At 44.5% G+C, this 22677-nt stretch overlaps 1 protein-coding gene across 2 annotated transcripts in view; it reads left to right on the plus strand.

Annotated features, from left to right (window-relative positions):
- Positions 1-545: 545 nt before the first annotated feature.
- Positions 546-22677, plus strand: part of SCML4 (sex comb on midleg-like 4 (Drosophila)) — a 130951-nt gene continuing 108819 nt past the window's right edge. For both annotated transcript variants that reach the window (XM_011952835.1, XM_011952836.1), the window contains exon 1: positions 546-989. The gene's annotated coding sequence lies outside the window, so the exon portion shown is untranslated. The remainder of the gene's footprint in view (positions 990-22677) is intronic.

The raw sequence follows: 22677 nt of genomic DNA on the forward strand, positions 1-22677 counted from the left end.
AGGTCCCTTCGCCAGCATAAGTTGATTTCCTGCAGAAAATGCACTGGGGCATGGGAATGAGTGATCACCCTTTCTCTGTTTCTATCCTGTGCAGGTCCCACCACGTTGAGGTGGGTAGAGGTGCTTACACACACACACATACAGGTCTGGAGCCAAAGTCAGGGCTAGCTTTAATGAACTGTACACATGTGTTGTGGGCAGCCGCTGAGTTAATGTGTACAAACATGGTGTGTGCACACACCTGGATAGGCACACTGCTCTGGGAATCACACAGGCTCTCCTGAACAATGATGCTGTTGTAATATTTCTTTTTGTTTTATTTGTTCAAAGTCAAACATTCACTCTCTCAGATCACCAGTGTCTTATAAGCCTGGTGTTGGCCCACACTGCTGCAGGATTGGGACAAAGAGATGATGTTACAGTCTGGTTTCTATGGCAACAGAGGAGGGGTAATGAAAACTGAAATGTTGGAAACACCCATTCTAACCATTGTGACATAATTCAGGTTATTACAAGGACGTAACTACCAAAGAAGCAGAAGTGTCATTACCTTGCAGCTCATATCGACAAAAAGCTACACTGCACATTTCTCTTAGTTGGGCTGCTAAGAGGAAGGAAACACGAAACACACACACACACACATACACACACACAGGCCTCGTTTTCTGCATGTAAAATGTGTGTGTTCTTTAAAAGCCAGTGGTTGGCTGGTTTTCCGGACATGATGTGGTTGAAGCTGTCATCGTAATGGAAATTCATTGCTGTAGCTATGGTAAATCGAGTTTTCTGCCTGTGCTGAATGCATTAGTCTAATGAGATGTTTGCAGCTGGAGCACAGGGCTGCTGGAGACTAACTGTGAGCTACTAACACGGGTGGAAGATAGCTTTTGCAATACTCAGTTTGCATGTGCTGAAAGTCATCTGTCTTCTGAGTCAACACTCCTGACCTGGTAAACAACCTGCTCAGGGCTCTGGTGAACAAGCTGTAGGTAAGGGAGATGCACAATTGGAGGCGTGCCGTTGACACGGGATCTTTCTCTTGTAACTGTCAGCATGACAGGTTACCTGTTTTAGTTTTTCTGGGTTGCATGCCTACCTCTATGGCAACGCACAGGAGTGGCCTGCACTAAAACCACTGAGTCCAGTAGGTAAACTTTAGTTCCTCATATGCAAAGTACAGCATTTGATTTATTAACCAGATCTCAGAGGGGAAAATGTAACACTGAATTACATAGTTTATAAATTTGGGCTATATACATGTTCATTACTCTTTAACTCTGCATTTAAATACCTAGAAAGTTATTTTTTTCCAAATGTGAACTCAAGTAACCGGTTAGTTATTTTTTTTCCCTTCACGATAATTTTGCTTTGTTTTGCTTTTTAATTTAAAAAAATTGTAGTATGTCTTGGGATAAAAATGTTTGCCTAAAATTTGGTTATTAAAATTGGTATGTTATGAACATGTAAAAGTGTTTTTTTTTTTTTCAATTTAATTTGATTTCAAATATCCCAGGTAGACTATTTTACATGTCTTTGTGCTGGTATTTCCTAATTTATCAGGCATAAATAAGAATAATATTTATTGCTAGTTTCTGGTTTTAATTCGTTTTTGGAGAAAAAAACTGGTGACTATGGAGTATTAGCAGCAGTTTTCCCAAACTCAAAATCACCTCCCTCCCAGGTGGAGTGCTGTGATTTGAACCAGCTTCCATGTGCTCCTCCCAGAGCATGAGGGGTCCTTTCCAGGTTGCTTGCTGGCTGGACAGGAGCAGTGGATGAGGCCAGGGTGCAGGCTGCTGAGCTGTTTTGCTGAGTTGAGGTGCTTGAGTCAAAGTTCTTTCCACTATCTGTGATTGTGAACTAGAGGTGTCTCCTTGCGTTGTCTCTAGATTCCATGACGGTACTCATGAGGGTTAGACAATCAGTGGCTTTCTGAGAAAGTGGTTTTTTACTGATCTCACACACTACAGTACTTGAGAAAGTAATCCAGGCACTTCAGAATCGGAGTGTTCTGTTGTATGCTGTTTTTCTTTCTTTTCAACCAGAGGAACCATTTTTGAAGAATGAGGAATATAGCTGCGTTTTTTTCTCCACTTTTTTTTTTTTAAAGCAAAATAGAATATCTGGAGTGAAAGCATAAAAATGTAAAAATAAGTATAAAGGAATTCTTAGTGTGTTAAACTATCTGGGGGTTATAAAATTTCTGTGGAGCATTTTTTGTGTTGCTTGGTAGAACGAGTCTGAAAAAATGAGGGGCTATTTGAGCAACAGCAGCTGGGTGAAGATTACCTGGAAAATCGGTACTGTGTGATCATCTAAACTCAAATAAAATGTGAACGTAGAATCTTCAGTTTTAGGGAAGTTGGTGGCTGCACAATCTTTAACTTTTAAACAGGCTTTTTGACGGATTTAAAAAAAATATGAATGTGTTTTCTTTAGCTTTTTAAATTGTGTATGCAGATGAGCTCTGAAATATTTTGGTAAATTCATCAGTTTGCTTCATTTGTGGAATTATAACAAAAGTGCAAATCCCACAAAAATCCAGTTCTTTCATGTTTAACGTGTTTACATTTCTTCCCTGTGCCCCCCAAATTACTTTTATCTTGCTGCAAAAAAAAGAAAAGAGTAAATGAACGGTAATGGAAAGAGAAGAAAACAATAAGAGAAACAAGAGTAAGTTGCTTTTCATCATTTCTTTGCTTTTGATGGTGTGTTTTCGAGGTCAGGGAAACCAGCAGAAGCAGTTTCACTTTCTGGTTCTCAACTCCTGGGGGCGAGGGTGAAAGGCTGTCTCCTCTAGCAAGCGGTAGGTGAGGTAAGCAGCTCAGCCTACAGAAAACAAGCCAGACCCAAATACTGTCACTTGCTGCAAGAACTTTTATAATGAGAGTTCAAAACAATATTGACTTTAAAAAATACTCAGTAACATTTCCTATTAAAAAATTCAAGCACTACCCTAAAGTACAAACAATTTTTTAATTTTTAAAATTTGAAATGATGAGAAAATCATCTCTGCTGTTTGTGTATTTTTAATCTCAATTTTGGATCTCAAATACTTCATTTCAATACGTTTAAGGAAACTTAACTGAAGTTCCCTGAAATCATAACAAGGAATGCTCGGAGAGGAATAACCTTTCTGGGAATCTGGAGGCTGAATGTTAGAGTGCTTCCTGGGTCTGTTTACAATTTTGTGTGGCCTGAGGGCACATCACACACGTGCCCACACATCCTTTATGACAGGCACCTTAGAGAACTTTGGGTCCAGGCAGAGGTGGTGGCTGGAGCTTGAAAGGCACTTACAGGGCCCTGTTAGGGATCTGCGGGACAATTTTCCTCCCCAAGTCCCTGCCCTTGGAAACCTCAATATCACATGGGCAGTTACCAGGGAGCTGGGATGTGCCCATCTCACTCTGCAAGTCCCAAAGACCGTGGGAGGCTATGCTACCCCTCATTGGGCTGGGCGCCTTAGGATAGCAAGCATCTCCAGTGTCATTCTTCCCCTGAGCCCTCAGATTGTATTTGGGGATGGAATGGGAAAGAAGGGAGAGGAGATGAGAAAAGACCCTCTTTTAATCTAATTATCATGGAGCATAAAATCTTGTCTAACATTTTGCGGATGAAGTTTGTGAAAGCAGTTGCCTTTGGTGTGATCACACAAGCTTCTTTCTTTTGGTGGGCAAATTCGACGTTTCTGAAAAGGAACTTTTAAAACATGCCTCCCTGGACATCTTCTTTCTTCATTCTGCAATCTCTCGAAAGGCTAGTTTTAGATTTACACGTTTTTTAATGTTTTCATTGCCTTCAAAAGCAGACAGGTGAGGCGAGACGAGGGGGATTAAAAATAGCCCCTGGGAGAGACATTAAACGGCTTGGTACAGATATAATGTAACAGAAGCCACCAGGGTATCTAGCAAATTACTCTAAATTTTAATTAATGAGTCACAAAAGCCACACCACAAGCTTTAAAAATTACCCTTTTATCAATAAGGTGATAATTAACTTTTTCTGGAATTAGCAGTTCTCTCAGCCCCAGGGCAGTATGCAGCCTAGTAAGTTCTCTGGAATGCTGCCAATTTTTAACAATTGGTCTTTTGGCAAACCTACTGGATTTTAATTTAAACATCTATTGTGACATTTTCCAACGTGGTCCACAGACCATTAGGATCACCCAAATCATGGTAAAATTTCTGAGGTCAAAAGAGTAGCTTAGAATGTTTGAATTGCCTTTGAATATGTCACTTTATCTTTCTTCTTTTTTTTTCTTTTCTACCTTTCCCCACCCCAAACTTCTGCATTTGCAAGAGCGCAGTACTCCAGTCTGCTGTAAATCTCTACTAGAGTCTGTGCTGTACATTGCCGTGGCGAACCCTGCATTTGTTGATTCGCCCATTGATATGCCCATACCAAGTCCGAACGCCTTGGCTGCCAGCCAGTGGGTTCTAAGCTTTTTTCATTGTTGTTGCACTCATCTTGGTTTCAGTTCTGGCAAGGGCTCACTCCCTGTTTTTGCAAACTCTCACCCGTGGTTTGTCAAATGCTGATCTTTAGATTGAGACTTGAAGAGGCGCTTTGGGCAGGAGGGCCATTTTGGACATGCTTACAGAGGCTTGGAATTTAGCTTCTTCTGATCTGCATATATTAATGTCTGAAGAGGCACAGACAGGAGCATTCAGCATTGCAGACCAGCCTTCCCCACAACAGCCCTTCTCAGACATGCACACGCACACATGCACACACATACACACACATGCACACACACACACACCCCTCCCAGTGCTGCTGGTCACTGGTGGGTGGCATTCAGGGACAGCCTCAGGAGGGACACTGCTATTTGGGTATAGCATCTGGAAGGCAAGTGGTGATGGATGCAGATCATCCCTTCAAAAGTCAGCCTCCTCTCTTCCCTCTGGATCTTTCAAATGTTAGCATTGCTGGGCTCCTGCTTCTCTCAGCCAAGAGACGTGGCCACGGCTGGATACCGGTGACAAGGCTTCCTGCTGGGTTAAGCAGGCAGTTCTGACACAGACAAGCACATCCCTGCCTTCAGGCAGATGGGGTGGAGACCAGCAGCAAGCTGCAATTGTGCGTTCTGGAATAAATCAGCACTTAGCAATCCGGAGAAGCCCTTTGCTACTGCGGAGGAGATAAAACACCTCTTGCTTCTTGGGATGATTATTTCTTGGGCTACTATTTTAGGACAGAAAGGAATTTACTACCCGGTGGCAGTTCTCACTTTGTATTAAGCTGAAAAGTCATTCCATTGAGTCCATTTGACACTCTGAAGTAATGGGAGCAGATTTTGACAGCCACATTGCATGTTCCCCAGGGGTGACTATCACTATACCAGTTTTACTAGTTGTGTTTTAGCCCAGTGATAAGAAACCATATAAACTCCTCTTTACTCTGCCACAAACTCGGACACATGCTGCCTAAATTTTCATTTGTGGGGAGGCAGATGTGCTTTTATTTTTTGGCAGTTGCATTTTTTGATCAGATAAATGCAACCCACCATTGCTGATTTTCAAGAATGATTGAACATTCCTGCAACCAGGCTGTCTTAGTCTTTTGAGAAATTGGCTGGGCTGAGGAGTGGTCTTACTTTTTCCAGAAAATACGCAAGACAGAAGCAGAGGAGTGGAGCAGGCTGTTATGAGAAAATTAGTATGCCAGGAAAAAAATAGTGTCAACACTGTGCTTTGAAAGGTGGTGATGTTGTCTGCTTAGCCCCGTGATGGTGACTCAACTTTGGGGAGCTGAATATTTGGTAACCAAAGCCCTTGCCTTTTCCTCTCCCTGTGCTGATCATTACAGAGAAGCCCTCCTTGTTTCAAAACAGAAACATATGGCTTGAAAGTAATCCTAAAGAAATGTGCAGCCTCCCATGAAGATGAGTACTCAACTTGGGAACAAGGCAAAGAATTGCCTTGGCTGGGTCTAAATCCAGCCAGGGAAAAGTGGTATGGAGCAAAGAGGCAGTGGGATAAAACAAAGAGAAGGGAGCCTGTTCCTTCTCCCTTCCAACCGAGCACTTGACCTTCACTCTCCCTCTCACACCCCCGGTGCAGTTCAGAAAGGATTCAGTAATAGCTGTGAGTACGCTCTCAGCTCATAGACCATAGGGGCCTTTTCTTTTGAATTGAAGAAGAGATTTTCTCTTCTCCTGTCCTCTTTTGTCCACAGGTCATCCTGGGACATCATCGCTCTGATGAGAAAACCAGGGTTGAACACTAAAGAGTATGTTTTTTCCTGGTGTCTAGAGCCAGGGCCTGCCTCTCTCACCAGGCCCATGAAACACTTGGAGCCACCATGTCTAAGGCCCTGCCTTGGATGCAGCTTCAAGTTGGCCTGGGGTTGGCCTCGGGATTTTAATCCTGTTTTGACAAGGAGTCTGCCTTGGTGAATGAGCAAAGGAAGAATCAGAGAGAAAAACACAAGGCAAAAGCCTATTCCAGGGCATTCATGCTTTTGGTTTTGGAGACAGGATTTGGGGGTCATGTAACTTAATTCCTTTGGGCCTAACCATTTCTGAGTGATTATAGGACTATAAGAATCATTCTCATTCTTTGTGACCTTCCAAAGAAGATGCTGACCTCTTTCCTTCACAGTTCTTTAGGATTTAGTGCCCTCATTATTGGGAAATTTTGGTGATGTCAAGGCTTTATCAAACAATTAGCTATTAAGACATGCTGTTGATTCCAAAAAGAATAACTCACAAATGTTGCACAATGCGTTGGGTTTATTGATCAGTAAAGAATTCCACTGTGGGAATAGATTTCTGTCATTTTTTCAGTCATGAGAAATCTGTGGTCATTTGTTGTATTCAAGCAAGATTTGGTTCATGCTGTTGCCATTGTGGCCTATGCTGGGGGAGTTTGCCTTGAGACTTAGGAGTCAACCCAGCAGCCATCTGCGCACTGCCCCTTGTATTGGAAATTCTCCCTTTCAGATACCAAAGGTGCCCAAGCATATTCGACTATATCACTTTTAAGACTTCATTTGCAAAAAAACTTCAAGTGGAAAGCTGTAGATAGCGTTAAATTTTGGTATGCAAATTACAAAGCATAGAAGCAGTGGGGGGGAAAGCTGGTTCTAATGCTCGAAATCACCACCCACGGTGTGAAAACATAGCTCTTGTTTTGAGTGTCTTAATATAACTAGTACCAGAGACTTAACATAAATAAAGAGGGCAAACGGCATGGTGGGGTTGTGTTGGTGCCTGATGTGGAAATGGTTAATTGGTTCCACAGTGAGAAACTGTACAACTGTGTGCTGCTTTAATGAGACCAGGTGAGTATAAACTCTCTCCAGGGATGTGAAGTTAGTACTCGATTTCGGAGGTCATATGTGTGAGAATATGTGGGGACCAACGATATGATGGTATAGAGGATTGGTTCTTTCTTTCTAGGGCCCTCTATTTTAGTTAGAAGTCATTTGGCATGAACCCAGTAAAGAAGAATAAAGCAACTAAAAGTGATCTGACAGTAGAATAAGAAAACAGTACATTGAATGATTTTTTTTTCCTATTTTTGTTTGAGATGAAGTCTTCCTCTGTCACCCAGGCTGGAGTACCGTGGTGCGATCTCAGCTCATTGCAGCCTCTGCCTCCCAGGTTGGAAAGATTCCTGCCTCAGCCTCCCAAGTAGCTGGGATTACAGGTGCCCACCACCACACCCAGCTTATTTTTTTTGGTAGAGACAGGATTTCACCATGTTGGCCAGGCTGGTCTCGAGCTCCTGACGTTAGGTGATCTGCCCACCTTGGCCTCCCAAAGTGCTAGGATGAAGGCGTGAGCCATTGCACCTGGCCTACAAAAAGGTACATTCAGAAAGGTTTGTCTAATATGTATTTCCCTGGAAGCAGCCCAAATCTCTGTTCAGGTCAAATGCTGAGAAATTGAGTTCTTATTTATTGGCTTGGCTCCACGGTAGTGTGAGATTAACTGGAAGTGTAATTGTTTAGAAAACATATTTCTGGGCACAGGTTAGGTCATTGTTTTTATGACTATATTTGACATTTTCATGCCTGAAGAAAACAAAAAATTCCATTGGACCAAAGACCCAGCTGGTCCCTGTAAATTTTTAACAGCAGATAACACAGGTTATGGAACTTCCGGGACAAAGTTAAGCAAACTCAGGCCACGTTTTGGCAGAGATTTCCTGTATTCTGCGTGTGTACTTTGTGAATTGAACATCAGTTTCAGGGGTTTTCTTTCTCATCCCTGAGAGTGCAGATTTAAAACAGAGTAAGGAAACTTTATGCTGGAATCGTGGTGCCACTGAAGTCCCAGACCATTTTCCAGCTAGCTCACTCCTCTGTGGAAAAGTTAAAATGACAACTAAAACAATACGTTTGAGGGAAAAACCTCTAACATTCAAGGAAAGAGTTAAAAGCAAAAATCTATACTCTGAGAAGTGATCTCGAAGTGAATCCTGGATTCTTAGACGGAATGGGTTTCAAGGCCTCTCTCCCAGGTCAAGGCCCAAACTTCCCGCTAACGTCTCAGAAGGAGGCAGACAGCACAAGACTCTATCCTTCCACTGTTAGGAAGCTCCAGTTGTTAGCAATTTCCTACCTTCTTCTCCAGTACCTTCTTCCTCCTCTGAGAGCCTACTTGTGTCTTCAGAGCTGCACAGAATCCGTCTAAATGGAGCCGCATGTATTCCAATTCAGAAAAGCCAGTTTCATGGCCACCAGTGTGACCTAGGGCGAGTATCGTGGCATCCCTGAGCCTCCTCTCCTCCCTGGAGATGTTCTTCCTGTCAGTCCCCACTGCTGAATGGTTCAAAGGAAACAGTATGTGGAAAAGGGCTTTGTAAAGCATAAATGCTGTACGGATGATAATACACATTTGCATCAATTGAGCATTATGTGCTCAGGGATGTGGAGGGAAGCATGAAACATGTTTTATCTTACTTACCGTGTTTGATCCACACAGGAAGCCAATACAGGAGGGGCTGTTTTTACCGCCAACATACAGATGGGGAAACTGAGGCTTATATTATACATAACTAACTTATTGAGGGCCACACGGCCTTAGGAGTCTGTGAGTCTTGCCTCCTCTGGTTTGAGCAGTGGCCGGGGCATCCGCCTTTTCACCTGTGAGGGTTGAAGAGAAAGAGCTCTTTCATGCTGAGCGCCAGCCTCTCCTGCTTGGCCTGGCAGGGCCACTCCAGGTCCGGCAGGTTCCAGAAAGGAAATGATTCCCTGGTGTTTCCACTTGGAAAGGCATTTTTGATCTATGGAAAATTTCTTTTAAAGCAGTGAGCTCTTAGGCCTATCAGACCCACCCCCCCATTTTTATTGCAAATATATTCAAGCACCTGGTTTACAATTCTGAGGTGAAATTCCTGGATAATATAACTCACTCACACCCAAAAGTTTCAAGAAAAATTAATATAATGTCATAACCAAAATATAAAGAAGAATGAGGCAAAGTATTTGCTAATTACTTCCAACGCAGGCACCTGCCTCTGGGCAACAGAACCAAGTGATCGGGGGCTGACACCTGTCCCTAGAAGCTCAGGCCGGGCCACCCCTCCAATGCAGTCTAAGTCAGAGGAGTGGGATTGGTGACTCAGGTGACATGAGCTGCTGCGGGTAGTGTGATCTTCCAAAATGATACACAACTGTTGGAATTCTGAAGAAAATGAACAGTTTTCCTTTGATTTATGTACTAATGGCATTCCTGGAAAAGAAAGTGTAAAGTGTCTGTTACAACTAAGCAGAGATACCTATTGCTTATTTGTAAAATAAGTTAGTCCCAGGTTCAGAAAAGCGGGGTATTTCTATACGGCGAGACAATGCTTTCATTGTGTGGGACTGCTCCATCCATTGAGGGACACCCAGCATCCCTGGTCTCTGCCCCGTAAGTGGCAGGAATGCCCACTCTGCCCCCAGCATTGTATCAGATACAACCATCACCCACACATTTCCGAAATGCCCCTCTGCAGAAGCTATTACCATCACTGTTCAGCACCTGTGGATCAGAGCTGCCACTCATTTTACTTTCTCCTGCCTCCCCAAGCGCTCTGATTAATTAAAGCTTAGAAAAAAGATGGTTCTGTTTTGCCAGTTTCCTGCATGATCACTGTGCAGAGCCCTTTCAAAGATCATGGGAGGAACTTTGGGGTGCCCTTAACATTCTAGGAAGATGCTTGCTAGTGAATTTCTTCTGAAGACTGTAGTTTTCAGAAGACCCTTTCTATCACGTGTCAGCCTCCTTCAGATTATGCACAGGCTTTATCATACATATGGTGTTTTAGAAAGCACCTTTGTACCACCTGGCACGGTGGCTCACGCTTGTAATCCCGTCACTTAGGGAGGCCGAGGGGGGCGGATCACTGAGGCAAGGAGTTTGAGACCAGCCTGGCCAATGTGGCGAAACCCTGTCTCTACTAAAAATACAAAAATTAGCCAGGTGTGGTGGCGCACACCTGTAATCCCAGCTACTCGGGTGGCCGAGTCCTGAGAATCGCTTGAACCTGGGAGGTGGAGGTTGCAGTGGGCCAAGATTGTGCCGTTGCACTCCAGCCTGGGTGACAGAGTGAGATCCTGTCTTAAAAACAAACACACAAGCAACAAACAAACACCTTTGTAAAATCCTCACTATTCTGTAGGTTGGCTTAAAATGATGAACACTTCCTGAGGGACTGTGATGGTATTCATACTTACCGAGGGGCTGTGATGTTGCAGGCATGGTGGGTATCCACACAACAGCCCAGAAACATATCACCATTCCATGCCACAGACCAAAAGGCAGAGATTCAGTGAGCTTAAATAAATGTGCCAAGATCACCTGTTAAGTAGTATAACTGGGTCTCAAATTCAGGTGTGTCTGACTCTAAAACTCACACCTTTTTTCCAGTCTGACTTGCCACTTGAATTAAGTGGCTCCACAGTGAACTTTTTTATTCATGCTGTTGAAACCCCATTCTGAGGACTTTCTCCTTGTTCAATACATAAGAACGAGGTAAGGGAATAAAGATGGCTACAAATTCTTTGTCATTCCTTCCATGGAGATGTGGGGTCTAACTCCCCTCGCCTTGGCTGGCATGTGTTGCTTCGCTCTTGGGATTGGTGGAAGTGACCTTCCAGGATGGATACATGGAGCCTTGCAGCTCTACTGGGTCTCTGGACGCTAGCTCTTGGAACCCTCAGTCACCACGGGACTGCCCTGGGCACCACTGCCTGGAGGCTGCCATGTGGTGTGAAGCCAAAGGCACATGGAGAGGCTCTGGAGGAAGAGACACAGAGAGAAAGAGGCAGGAGACATGGAGGGATCAGACACATGGGTGAAGAACCCATCCTGGATGTGGACCACCAAGTCCCAGCCACCCCAGCTGCTGCCACACAGACCACAGACAAACTGCCCAAGCAAGCCTCTCTGAATTCATGACTCACAAAATGGTGAGCTATGAGAAGCTACCAAGTTTGAACTTGTACTTAATGCAGCGACTGATAACCGCAGCATGTAGTCATGGCATTCTTTCTGTTGTATTGTGCCTTATTTTTGATGCCTAAGAAAGAATGATCTTCCTGCCGAAAAAGTAGGCAAAGATTCACTGTAAAATACAGTTGACCTCCATTTGGTAGAGATAGAAACGAGAGAGAGAAGTTTTGTTCCGTGACCATTCTGTAAACCATTCCCCACCTCCACCTTCAAAATGTATCCAGTCACACCATCTGAAGTGTGTTTTCAGTGGGCACTGTTATTTTAATGTGCATTTAATTTTACAGTTGGTTTACATATGTACATATACATATATATATAATATTTTTAGAGATGGCGTCTCACTCTGTCACCCAGGCTACAGTGTAGTGGCACGATCTCAGCTCACTGCAGCCTCTGCCTCCCAGGCTCAAGCCATCCTCCCACCTTGGCCTCCTGAGTAACTGGGACTATAGATGCCCACCACCACCCCGAGCTAATTTTTTGTATTTTTGGTAGAGACAGGGTTTCTTCATGTTGCCAGGCTGGTCTCGAACTCCTGAACTCAAGCCATCCTCCTGCCTCCACCTTCCAAAGTGCTGGGATTATAAGCATGAGCCATCTTGCCTAGCCTTTATTTATATTTTTAACAATAAACATGTGATTTGAATTTATTAGTGTGACATAAAGTTTCATTAAAATGTATTCATTTAAATAGGCCATTTAAAGATTTAGTAAATATTAGGAATGCAGGAGGTGTACTAGTTAGGCTTCTCCAGAGAAACAGAACCAATAGGGTGTGTGTGTGCGTGTGTATGTGTCTGTGTGTAAAGAGCTCTACTACTAGAAGTTGGTCAAATGATTATGGAGGTCGAGAAGTCCCGAGATCTGTGATTGGAAGCTGGAGATGCAGGGGAGTCTATGGTAGAGTTCAGTTCAAAACCCATGAGACCCAAGAAGAGCTCATGTTTTAGTTTGAGTCTAAAGGTGGAAAAGAAAATGTCCCTGCTGGAAGGCAGTCAGGCCGGGGGAGGTCCCTCTTCCTCCATGGAGGGCCAGCCTTTTTGTTCTTTTCAGGCCTTCGGTGGATTGGGTGGATTCGCTGTGGGTTGCCATCTGCTTTACTCAGGTCACCAATTCAAACGTTAATCTTTTCCAAAAACTCCCTCACAGAAACACTTGGAATAATGTTTAACCAGATACCAGGGCACCCACGGCCCAATCTAACTGACACATAAAACTAAACATCAGAGGAGGTATCGGACATGGCAAATATTACAAAGGTTGCACCCCAGGTCTGAAGCTTGGTAAGCACTGCTTTGAGCTCTAGACTGTCCCTGTCTCTGGTATGGAGGGTTTGGAGATGAAACCCTGGTGGTATTGTTCAGTTCATCTACGGGGACTGTGATCCTCTGACTGTTTTCCGTAATGTCTCCTGGAAAGGTCATCTTTCATTTTCAGAGCATCTTTTAGAGACTGTCCCTGGTCATGATTAATTCTGGGGATATTTGAGCCACCCTTCAGAATTCCAGCTGCCCTCCAGGGAGAGGGAGTTTCCCGGCAATCCGCCACTGGCCACTGTGTTTATCGTCAGTGCCTCAGCTGCCCGAAGATCTGCAGTTAAGGCTCCCTGCTGGCTCCCACACAGGATCACATGTCACACAAACTTGGTCCTCTAGTGAGAGAACGTCTGCCCTGGAAGTCAAGATTGTTGGAAACCCTCTCTCACTGTTTAATGTTAAGTCTGGCTCAGTGATGACACAGACGAAACTGCTCAACAATTCAGATGGGATGGTTAAAATATGACATCATAGACGCTATGACCGGTCCATGTCTCACAACCATTAAGGAAGCTGGACGTTTTCATGTCCCCCTCTGGGTTCTGCTTGTTTAGATAATGCTGTTTGGCACCATCAATTTCACTTCCCCACTGCCCACTCTGTGAATTTGTGTCCAGACTGTCCCGGGAAGCAGAAGAAAAAGTCTTTAGGTCAGCAGTTTTACCTCTTTGGTCTCTTTGACTGGAAATGTCATTGCAGAACAGAAAATCATTGAGGGGAGCTTCAGAGGGGTTGAAGACACATTTTTTCCCCTTTAGGCTGATGCCTTTTGATGGGGGCATTTTGGGCAGCCCTCAGCTTACACAAAGTGCTGCAAATCAGTATACCTGTTATTGCTGTCACTCTGTCTTCTGCTGTCTGAGACAGGAATGGAAGCACCCACCGCTTATAAAGACAAGATGTGGTAGGGCTGGAAAGAGGAGTAGGGGTAGGCTGATTCAGAAAGTAATATGAAGAACACCAGGAACCACAAAATGCAATCAAGAAAACAGGCAAGTTCACAAAAACAAGTTGTATTTATTTTGACTATATATTAATAGGATGGAAACAGTGGTGATCTGGCTCCTGTGTTAAAGAAGAAAATATATTTATAGTGGTGTATCAGTTTGCTAGGGCTGCCATAACAAAATCCTGCAGACGGGGTGGCTTACACAGCAAAAATTCATTTTCTAACAGTTCTGAAAGCTAGAAGTCCAAGATCAAGGTGCCAGTGGCTCTTGTTTCTCTGAGGCCTCTCTCCTTGCCTTGCACGTGGCTGCCTTCTCACTGTCCTCATGCAGCCTTTCGTCGTTATGCTTCCACTCCTGATGTCTCTTCCTTTTCTTATAAAGACACCAGCCCTATTGGATTAGGGCCCCATCCTTATTATAATACCTCATTTAGGCTTAAGTATCTCTTTAAAAGCTCTATCTCCAGGCAGGGAGTGGTGGTTCACAGGTGTAATCCCAGCACTCCGGGAGGATGAGGTGGGAGGATTGCTTGAGCCCAGGAGTAGACCAGCCTGGGAAACATAGTAAGACCCCCATCTCTATAAAAAGAGAACCTAGCTCTATCTCCAATTACGTTTCACATTGGGAGTTATGACTTCAATATATGATTTTTGGGGTTGGGGGGACCAACTCAGTTTATAATAAGTGTTTAAGATTTCATCTGACAGTTTAATCTATTTCCCTAGAAGCGATCAATGGTAAATGTGTTTCATAATGGCCTATTATTACTTACCAAACACCTACAATTTCTTTAAATTTTAGGCCACTCACATTCCTGCTGCACTCATTCCAGATAGCCAAAGGACTTTAGGAAGGTTTCAACTCTACCCCAGGGCAGAGAAGACATCTGTCTCCAGATCCCTTTTAAAGAAGAACTGGAATCTCCACCTGTCTCTTTCTTTCTGGCTCCCACTCAGTGCCCCTCCCTGCCCTCTTCCTGCCCACAGCGGTGCAAGTTCACAAAGTATATCCCAAGCGATGAGAGGAGGCACCAGCAAACAAACCTACCTAGGACCAGTGATTTTCCTGGGGCTTTGCTGGTGACATTCTCTATCCACATGTCACTTGATGCCCCTTGACTGAAGATTTCCAGGCAACTCTGGGTCCCACCCAGTATGGCAGGCAGTGTGGGGAGGGCCACAGTGAGAAGAGCGAGCCTGGGCACACTTGGAGTTGGGCTTCTTATCTGATAGCCACAGACTCCTCTTCTTCATACCTCTCAAGGTTGTGTGAGCCTCCAGAACAGAGGCTGATGCTCACAGTGGCCAGCACCAGGGCTCTTCGCTGTCTGCCCACAAGCAGCCAGCCTCTCTCTGTTTGCTAACTGCCCCCTCCCCCGACCACGTGAGCACAGTGCCTGGCATAGACACCCATGGGTTTTTCAGAGGGCTCAATGAATGTAGAGAACACCAGGAAGCACAAAATGCAATCAGTAAAAACAGGCAATCCTCCCACCTCAGTCTCCCCAAATGCTGGGATTATAGCTGTCAATGGAGAGAGAGAGGGCTGTGAATAATTATTTGAGGGGTTAGGCACTTGAGGGCTTCCTCGACTAGCCTACCTGCATTCTGGTTTTGAATTTCAACTGTTTTAATGGACATCTCCACCTACCTGTTCTACAGGCATCCTGACCTCAACGTTTCCAAAACTGGACTCATCATTGCTCCCTTCCCCATATCTTCCCCTTCTCCTTTATTCTGTCTTCATTAAAGGTATCACTGCTTCCCCAGCTATCCAAGATAACAGTTTTAGAATCCCAAACTCTCCTCACCCCGTGCCTTCCAATTGGGAAATAGGTCCTGATGGATGTTACTTTCAAAAAAGTTTTCTGCATTCTCCCTTTCTCCATCCACCCCTTGGTGGCCCTTCCTCAGGCTCCCATTAGCACCCTTCACAGGGACCACCACGATGGCCTCCTGCCCTGCTTCTCTGCCTATATTTTCTCCTCCCTTTAACCCACTTCACACATTGCACTAAGTTTATCTTTATAAGATGCAGTTCTGATCATCTTAGTCCATTTGTATTGCTATGACAAAATACACTAGGCTGGGTAATTTATAAACAACAGAAACTGATTTCTCAAGGTTCTGAGGGCTGGGAAGTCCAAGACCGAGGTGCCAGCAGGACTGGTGGCTGAAAGGGCTGCTGTCTGCTTACAAGACGGTGCCTTGTTGCTGCATCCTCTAGAGGGGACAAATGCAGTGTCCTCACATGGCAGAAGGGATGGAAGGGCAAGAGAGTGCTCCCTTCAACCTCAAGCCCTTTGATAAGGGCACTAAGGGATCTGCTCTCATGACTTGATTATCTCCCAGAAGCCACGCCTCTAAATACTGTTGCATTGTGAGTTAAGTTTCAACATGAATTTTGGAGGGGACACTATCATTCAAACCACAGTGCTGATCTACTCACCCTAGTGCTTAATAATCTCAGATAGATTCCATTGCTCACACTGATGGTTGCCAAATGTTTTGCCTGTGTTCTCCATTAAGTCATCCCAATGCACATATATATTATATATATGCACATAATTATTATAAAATATTCTTAAGTACACATCCCCAACATATGTATATTTATGTATATTGAAAGATTACCTACATACTAGTATATTAATGCATTATGCACATTATAAAACATACACAAAAATAGAAATGAAAAAGGCCACATGAGCCTTTTGCCCTTCCCTGAACATTCTCAAAGCCTCTGCGTTTTTTCCATTTTCTCTTCCCGTGTCCTGGAGTTCTCTTTTCTCACTTCTCCATGTGATGACGTTCTGTGTGTCCTTCAAGACAGCACTCTAGGCTGGGCACAGTGGTTCATGCTTGTAATCCCAGCACTTTGGGAGGCCGAGGTGGCAGGATTGTTCGAGGCCAAGAGTTTGAGACCAGCCTGGGCAACAAGGTGAGACCCCGTCTCTACAGGGAAAAAACAAAAAACAAAAACAAAAAACAAACCAGCACTCTTTACTTCACCCCTGGGACCCTGGCTCTCCACACAGACTGCCTTGGTGCCATCTTTATATATAGTGTTTAGAGCCTTCACCTTCTCTTGCTGCATGATTTGATAGTATCTTTCTGATGGGCAAGGAGGAAGACGGAAGGTTTTGGGGTGTATGTCATTGTGGTTGCCAAGAACAAGTTGTCATAGTAACATATCTTTCCTTCCTTGTGAAACATTCCAAAGAGGTTTTCTTCCTCTTCGGCTTTCCTCTGACTCTGGGGAAAATACATCCCATCCCCTGCAGAGGAGTTGCAGAAGCAGGCAGTCAGACAGACACAAAGGGTGGGGCGTAATTGAGCGAGATGTGCAAAAGTCAACTCAATTCCGAATATCAAGCAATTAGGCTAATGTGATTTAGAACAACGTGATCAGTGAAGTTTGTGTTTATGCTCCCCTCAGACTGTAATTAATTCATGGAAGTGTTGTAGGTTGTTAAATTTTGTAAACGGATAATAGAACTGTTCTTTGAAATAAAAGCAGTGGCAACAACCTAGTCATTTTACAGTAGCGTGAATGGAAGATAATTACAGTTTGAGAGAATGTAGCCCCCTTTCCGTGCAAGAACAGGAATGGATTGTCTTCAGCTGGGAGTTGCTGTGAGCACAAATTGCAAACAAAGTTTATGTGCTCCGCGGGGAAATGGCAGAGCATTTTCCCCATATAGCCGAGGAGAGTGCTTAACTCACTTTTTAGATATTTCTACTAGTGTCCTACAGGGAATTGTGCTAATAAATATGACAATAGCTTTGTAATGGGACAAGAAAGGCTGACACAGCGTTTTGTTAATTTGTGTTCAACATTTGCTGGGAGCTTTGTAACCCCTGAGCAATGAAACAGGAGCATATTGGTTGGACTGCAGGCATTTTAATTAGAGGTCCTGGGAATATCTCTGTGCTGTGGCAGCTAGATAAGACCTGGCCCCTCAAAGTTTACCGAAGGCGAACTTCCCTCCTGGCCCTCAGCGGCCATTAAAAGGTCTTGCTAGAGGAAGGGACCTGGGGGAGGGAGTGCAAAATTTCTGAGGGGAGGAGAAAGATGCCTGGTGGGCTGGCGTCCAACAGCAATTAGCTACTCAGCTGTCAGTGCCCAGACCCCTTGTTTTAACAAAGTAGTGGCAAAGTTTGACAGAAATGGCTTGACACCATGATGGATCCCAAAGCATTTTGTAAAAGGGTCTTTTTACTCTTGCTACCTTTTCATCATCTGGCTTAAATACAATGGAACAATAAAGGCATCATAAATCAAAAGCTGTTAGCACACATGGCCCCTGAAATTTATGGGTATTAAGTAAAAAAAAAAAAAAAAAAAAAAAAAGGAACATTTCTTCAAATTATTTTTCCAGTCTCTTAAGACTCATTTAAATTTCCCTCCTCTCCCTACCCTGGTGCTGCCAGCTATTTCATGCACAGGAGCACCTGAGCCCAGGGTGGAGGGAGCCAACTCTGCAGCGGGCAGGCGGTTCATTCCCATGAGGTGGGGCCTGAAGCTCTGCCCAGCTTCAGGCACCACATGGGCAAACAGCCAAGAATCTAGAGAAACAGATGGCAGCTGCCCGTGGGTCAGTGATGCAGCTCTGGGAATGACCTTGTCCATCCACACTAAACCTCCATCCTCACCTCTTTCACCACGAGTCCTGGGGCTGGGAGTGGGAGCTCCAGTGGGAGATGGCGAGATTATTTGGAGGTAAGGGGCCCAATGCCAGGCTGGGTTAGGGACTAAATAATCAAAGCCAGTCACTTCTGTGATGGTCCAGTGCCAGCTTTGGAGGCCCAATGCTAAGTCCTGGAAGGCCCAGTGCAGAGTAGTGGGCCCACCAGAGGCCAGCGTTAAGGAGCAGAATCCCCACTATGCTCTGGGTAGTGGCTGAAAGAGCTCACCATGCCAGTGGAGAAGAAGAAACTGGTTGGTGGCATTACTTATATTTGTTAATTAGTGAGCCTGACACATAATTATTAAGCATCCATGATAGGCAAGGCACATGGAACAATTCATCCCGACGTGCAGAGACACAAAGTCAGATCAGTGTCCAAAGGGCCAGAAGTGGGCTTCCTGCCCTTCAAGGATCACCTCCTCCAGGAAGCCTGTACAGGTTGCAATGAGGAGCAGATGAGCATGTGCTGAACACTCTGAATATAATATGGATTGTCAGACTGAGCCCTTGCTCATTGTTTATTGGGGGAGGAATCTCTGTTTTGATGTCCTTGAGTTGAGAAGGGACTCTTAAGTTGGAAGCTTTCTGGACCCTTGTTGTGTGGCCAAAGTAGAAGGCAGTTGGCATCATCTGGCCCTGTGGTAAATCCTATCTTATTAAATGAGGAAAGAAGAGAAGAGAAGTGGTGTCTCCTTAGCCACTTCTCTGAGCTTGATGGGGATATATGACTCAAGAACTCATAATCATGACCTCCATGGCAATCCCTCGGCTCACAGGTTCTGTGACCCCGATCCATCTGGCTCTCCTTGGAGGTAATGTCTGTCAAATTTCAATGCCATTGTTCTTATTGTAATTAGGGATATTGTATTTCAGAACCAGGCTGGTTTTTCATCAGGCCTCATTGCCAGTATTACAGCTGCTTTGTGCTCTTAGATCTGAGGGCCTATAAAACAGCTCACCACATATGTACAAATTTACATCACTCTTCACTGAGCTAAGTTGGAAAATTTATAGTTCTAAAAACACAGAATCAAGTTGAAAATGTGGCTTTGGTTGAGTCTGGGCATAACTGGGGTTTTCAAGTATAGTTTGACAGCTTTCATGTAACAGAAACATCAGGGCCCATAAAATCAGGCCGGTGTCAGGATTTCAGGTGTATGAAGTATTTCAGCAGTGGCTGCCATTCTTCACCTTCATTTAAATGGGGGTATGAAAATGGAAAGATATGATGTTTTCAAAAGGCCACAATCTCAGTCCTACTCACAATTCGTGAGAATAAGCATGCTGCTACAAAAGATGGTATCTGATGATTTCTCATTTATTCATTTAGACTTTGTTATCCCTGTATTTTAGGCACTGTCTTAGAATAAAAGATAAGTAGGGTGTGAGCCTAGCCTTCATGGAGCTGATGGTGTAGCAGAGGGGTTAGCAAACATTTTCTATAAAGGGCCAAATAGAGAACATTTCAGATTTGGGGGCCATATGGTTTTGATGGCACCACCCTCGACAGTCACCCCATGCCGGATCCACACCCCTAACACTCCAGTACTCACTTCCTCCCTCAAGCCTACTGATCCCTCTTTTTGCTTCCTATAGCCATTATTTCCTCACCTGCAAAATAGGTAGGAATGCCTCCAACACAAGCTTATTGTGAGGATGAGCTGAGTTGATGGACCGTGTAAAGCCCTCATTCGGGCTCTGGCTGCCACTTTGTTTAGTTTCAAGACAGGGTCTACTCTGTTGCTCAAGCTGGAGTACAGTGGTGCGAACACAGCTCATTGCAGCCTTGAGCTCCAGGCCTCGAGAGAGCCTCCTGCCTCAGCCTCCCAAGTAGCTGGGACCACAGGGTCACAGCATCATGCCTGGCTAATTTTTTCATTTTCGTAGTCTCACCGCGTTGCCCAGGCTGGTCTCAAACTCCTAGGCTCAAGCAATCCTTCTGCTCTGGCCTCCCAATGTGCTGGGTTTACAGGTGAGCCCAGCCCTGGCTGCCACACTTTATCCTTTCCAGAGATTTTTTAAAAAGGGACAACTGGATAATATTCTCTGCTAGGCGACGATGTTTGGAGAGCTAAGCCAATTTTAAAAATTAAATAGGTGTGTGTGTGTGTGTGTGTACATATATACACATAGGTATAAAATATTGTGTTTTGATTCTGAAAATTAGGTATACTTGGAAAGCAAATTGTAACATATTGCAGTTTGATTCTGGCCCACATTCTCTCCTGGCCCCTCCAGACTCTCCTTTGGGCACCCTGCATCTGAAAGGCTGAAATTAAAATTAAGAAGTGGAACCCTGGATCCCATCTTGCCTTCCCATGGGCACCTGGCCTTGGGGCCTGGCCTCCAGTAACTATGGGCATCCTGCCAGGGCTTATTTTGTAGCAGACCTTTTTCTTTAATTGTATTTTTGAGTTACATAAGTTGTGCGCGCACACACACACACGCACACACATTCATGTTTAAAATGCAAATTAGTAAATTAGTACAGAATTCACAGAGCTGTGCTCTCCATCTAGCAGCTAGACCGAGCCTTTTAAAATGAGTCAGATCACATTTCTGCTCAGCTCAGAAATGCCCAGTGACTCCACATCTTGCTCAGAAGAAGAGCCAATGCCCTTAAGTGGCCTGCAAGACACTCTGTGCTCTGCCCCCACTTCTCTCCCACCCCATTTCCTACCCCTCCTTCCCTCTGTCACTCTGCACCCACTACCCTGGCCTCCTGTCTTCGAACTGTCCACCACAGGACTTTTGCACTTGCTGGTTTCTCTGCCTGGAATGTTCTTCACTCCCATATGCCCATAGCTTTAAGTTTCTTGAAAGTCTGTGCTCAGATATACCTTAGTGAGACCGAGACCATCAATGCCAAATAACATGCCCACTGCCATCATGCTCTATCCCCCTTAATCTAATTTATTCTTGTAATATTTATCATCACCTGACTTGCTGTATATCATTTGGTTGTTTATTGTCTGTCTCTCACAAATATGAGTTCCGTGAGAACAGGGACGTTTTCTTGTTGCTCGAACTGCATCCTCAGTGCCCAAAACATTGGCACATAGGAGGCACTTGAGAAATATTTGTTGAGTAAAGAAATGAAAAGGTTGGGCGTGGTGGCTCATGCCTGTAATCCCAGCACTTTGGGAGGCCGAGGCCGGCAGATCATGAGGCTAGGAAATCAAGACCATCCTGGCTAACATGGTGAAACCCCGTCCCTACTAAAAATGAAAAAAAAAAAAAAAATAGCCGGGTGTAGTGGTGGGTGTCTGTAATCTCAGCTACTAAGGAGGCTGAGGCAGGAGAATCGCTTGAACCCAGGAGGTGGAGGCTGCAGTGAGCCAAGATCCAGCCTGGGCGACAGAGCAACGCTCCGCCTCAGGAAAAAAAAAAAAAAAAAAGGAAAGAAATGAATAATGAAGACTGTAGCCAAAAGTGAGAATTTCTTTCTCCACCCTCCATGTGCTAACCCCCATTCCACATTTCTCAGTCATAAGCCCTGTCAGCAACATATCCTTCTAGGAACTTCCTTTGCATATGCAAGAATACCTAGAAGCTTCTGCTTCCAGTTGGGATGTAGAAGGATGTGAAAGACGTTTGGTCTTGGGAAGCCCCAAGAAAAACCTGGAGAAATTAAAACCATACTTTTCTATGAGACCAGTGAAAAGAAATGGACACAAAAAAGTCTTGATGGACTCTATTCTGGAGAGAAATGAGCTCTTCCTAGGATTAGCAGAGTTATAGGTTCCATACCTGGGGCGGGGGGCGGGTAAGCAGGCATAGGTGGATGGAGGACTGGAGTCTCGCCAAGGAGATGCCCTCTGAGCCATCTGGGAGGATGACTTTGTATGTACCTAGCCAGAAAAGGGAGGTGGGAAAGGGATTATGGGAGTCGGGAATTGTGTGTATAAAGATAGTGCTGTCTGGAGAACAATGAGAGTGTGACCTGGGTCTGCAATGGAAGAGTGGGCTTACCATAGACAGAATTCACGAGGAGAAATCATTTGGGCTTTACATAACAGCATGTGCTACTAGAAGGGACTGGAATCCGAAGGACCCTCAGATTCAGTCAGAAGACATAAACCACATCGGCAATTGGAATAGGGAAGTTTTAATATAAAAAACTCTAAGTGTAATGCAGAGAGCAGTAACTACTCTGAAAGTTGAAAGAAAAGTAAATGATGAAGGAACTCAGAAACCCAGAAGAGGGGAGCCCCTGCAAGGTTGAGAGTCAGACTTCTGTCCGTGGACAGGGCAAGTTGACTGGTACTG

This window comes from Colobus angolensis, unplaced genomic scaffold, assembly GCF_000951035.1.
Source record: "Colobus angolensis palliatus isolate OR3802 unplaced genomic scaffold, Cang.pa_1.0 Scaffold35, whole genome shotgun sequence".
NCBI classification, from domain to species: Eukaryota; Metazoa; Chordata; class Mammalia; order Primates; family Cercopithecidae; genus Colobus; species Colobus angolensis.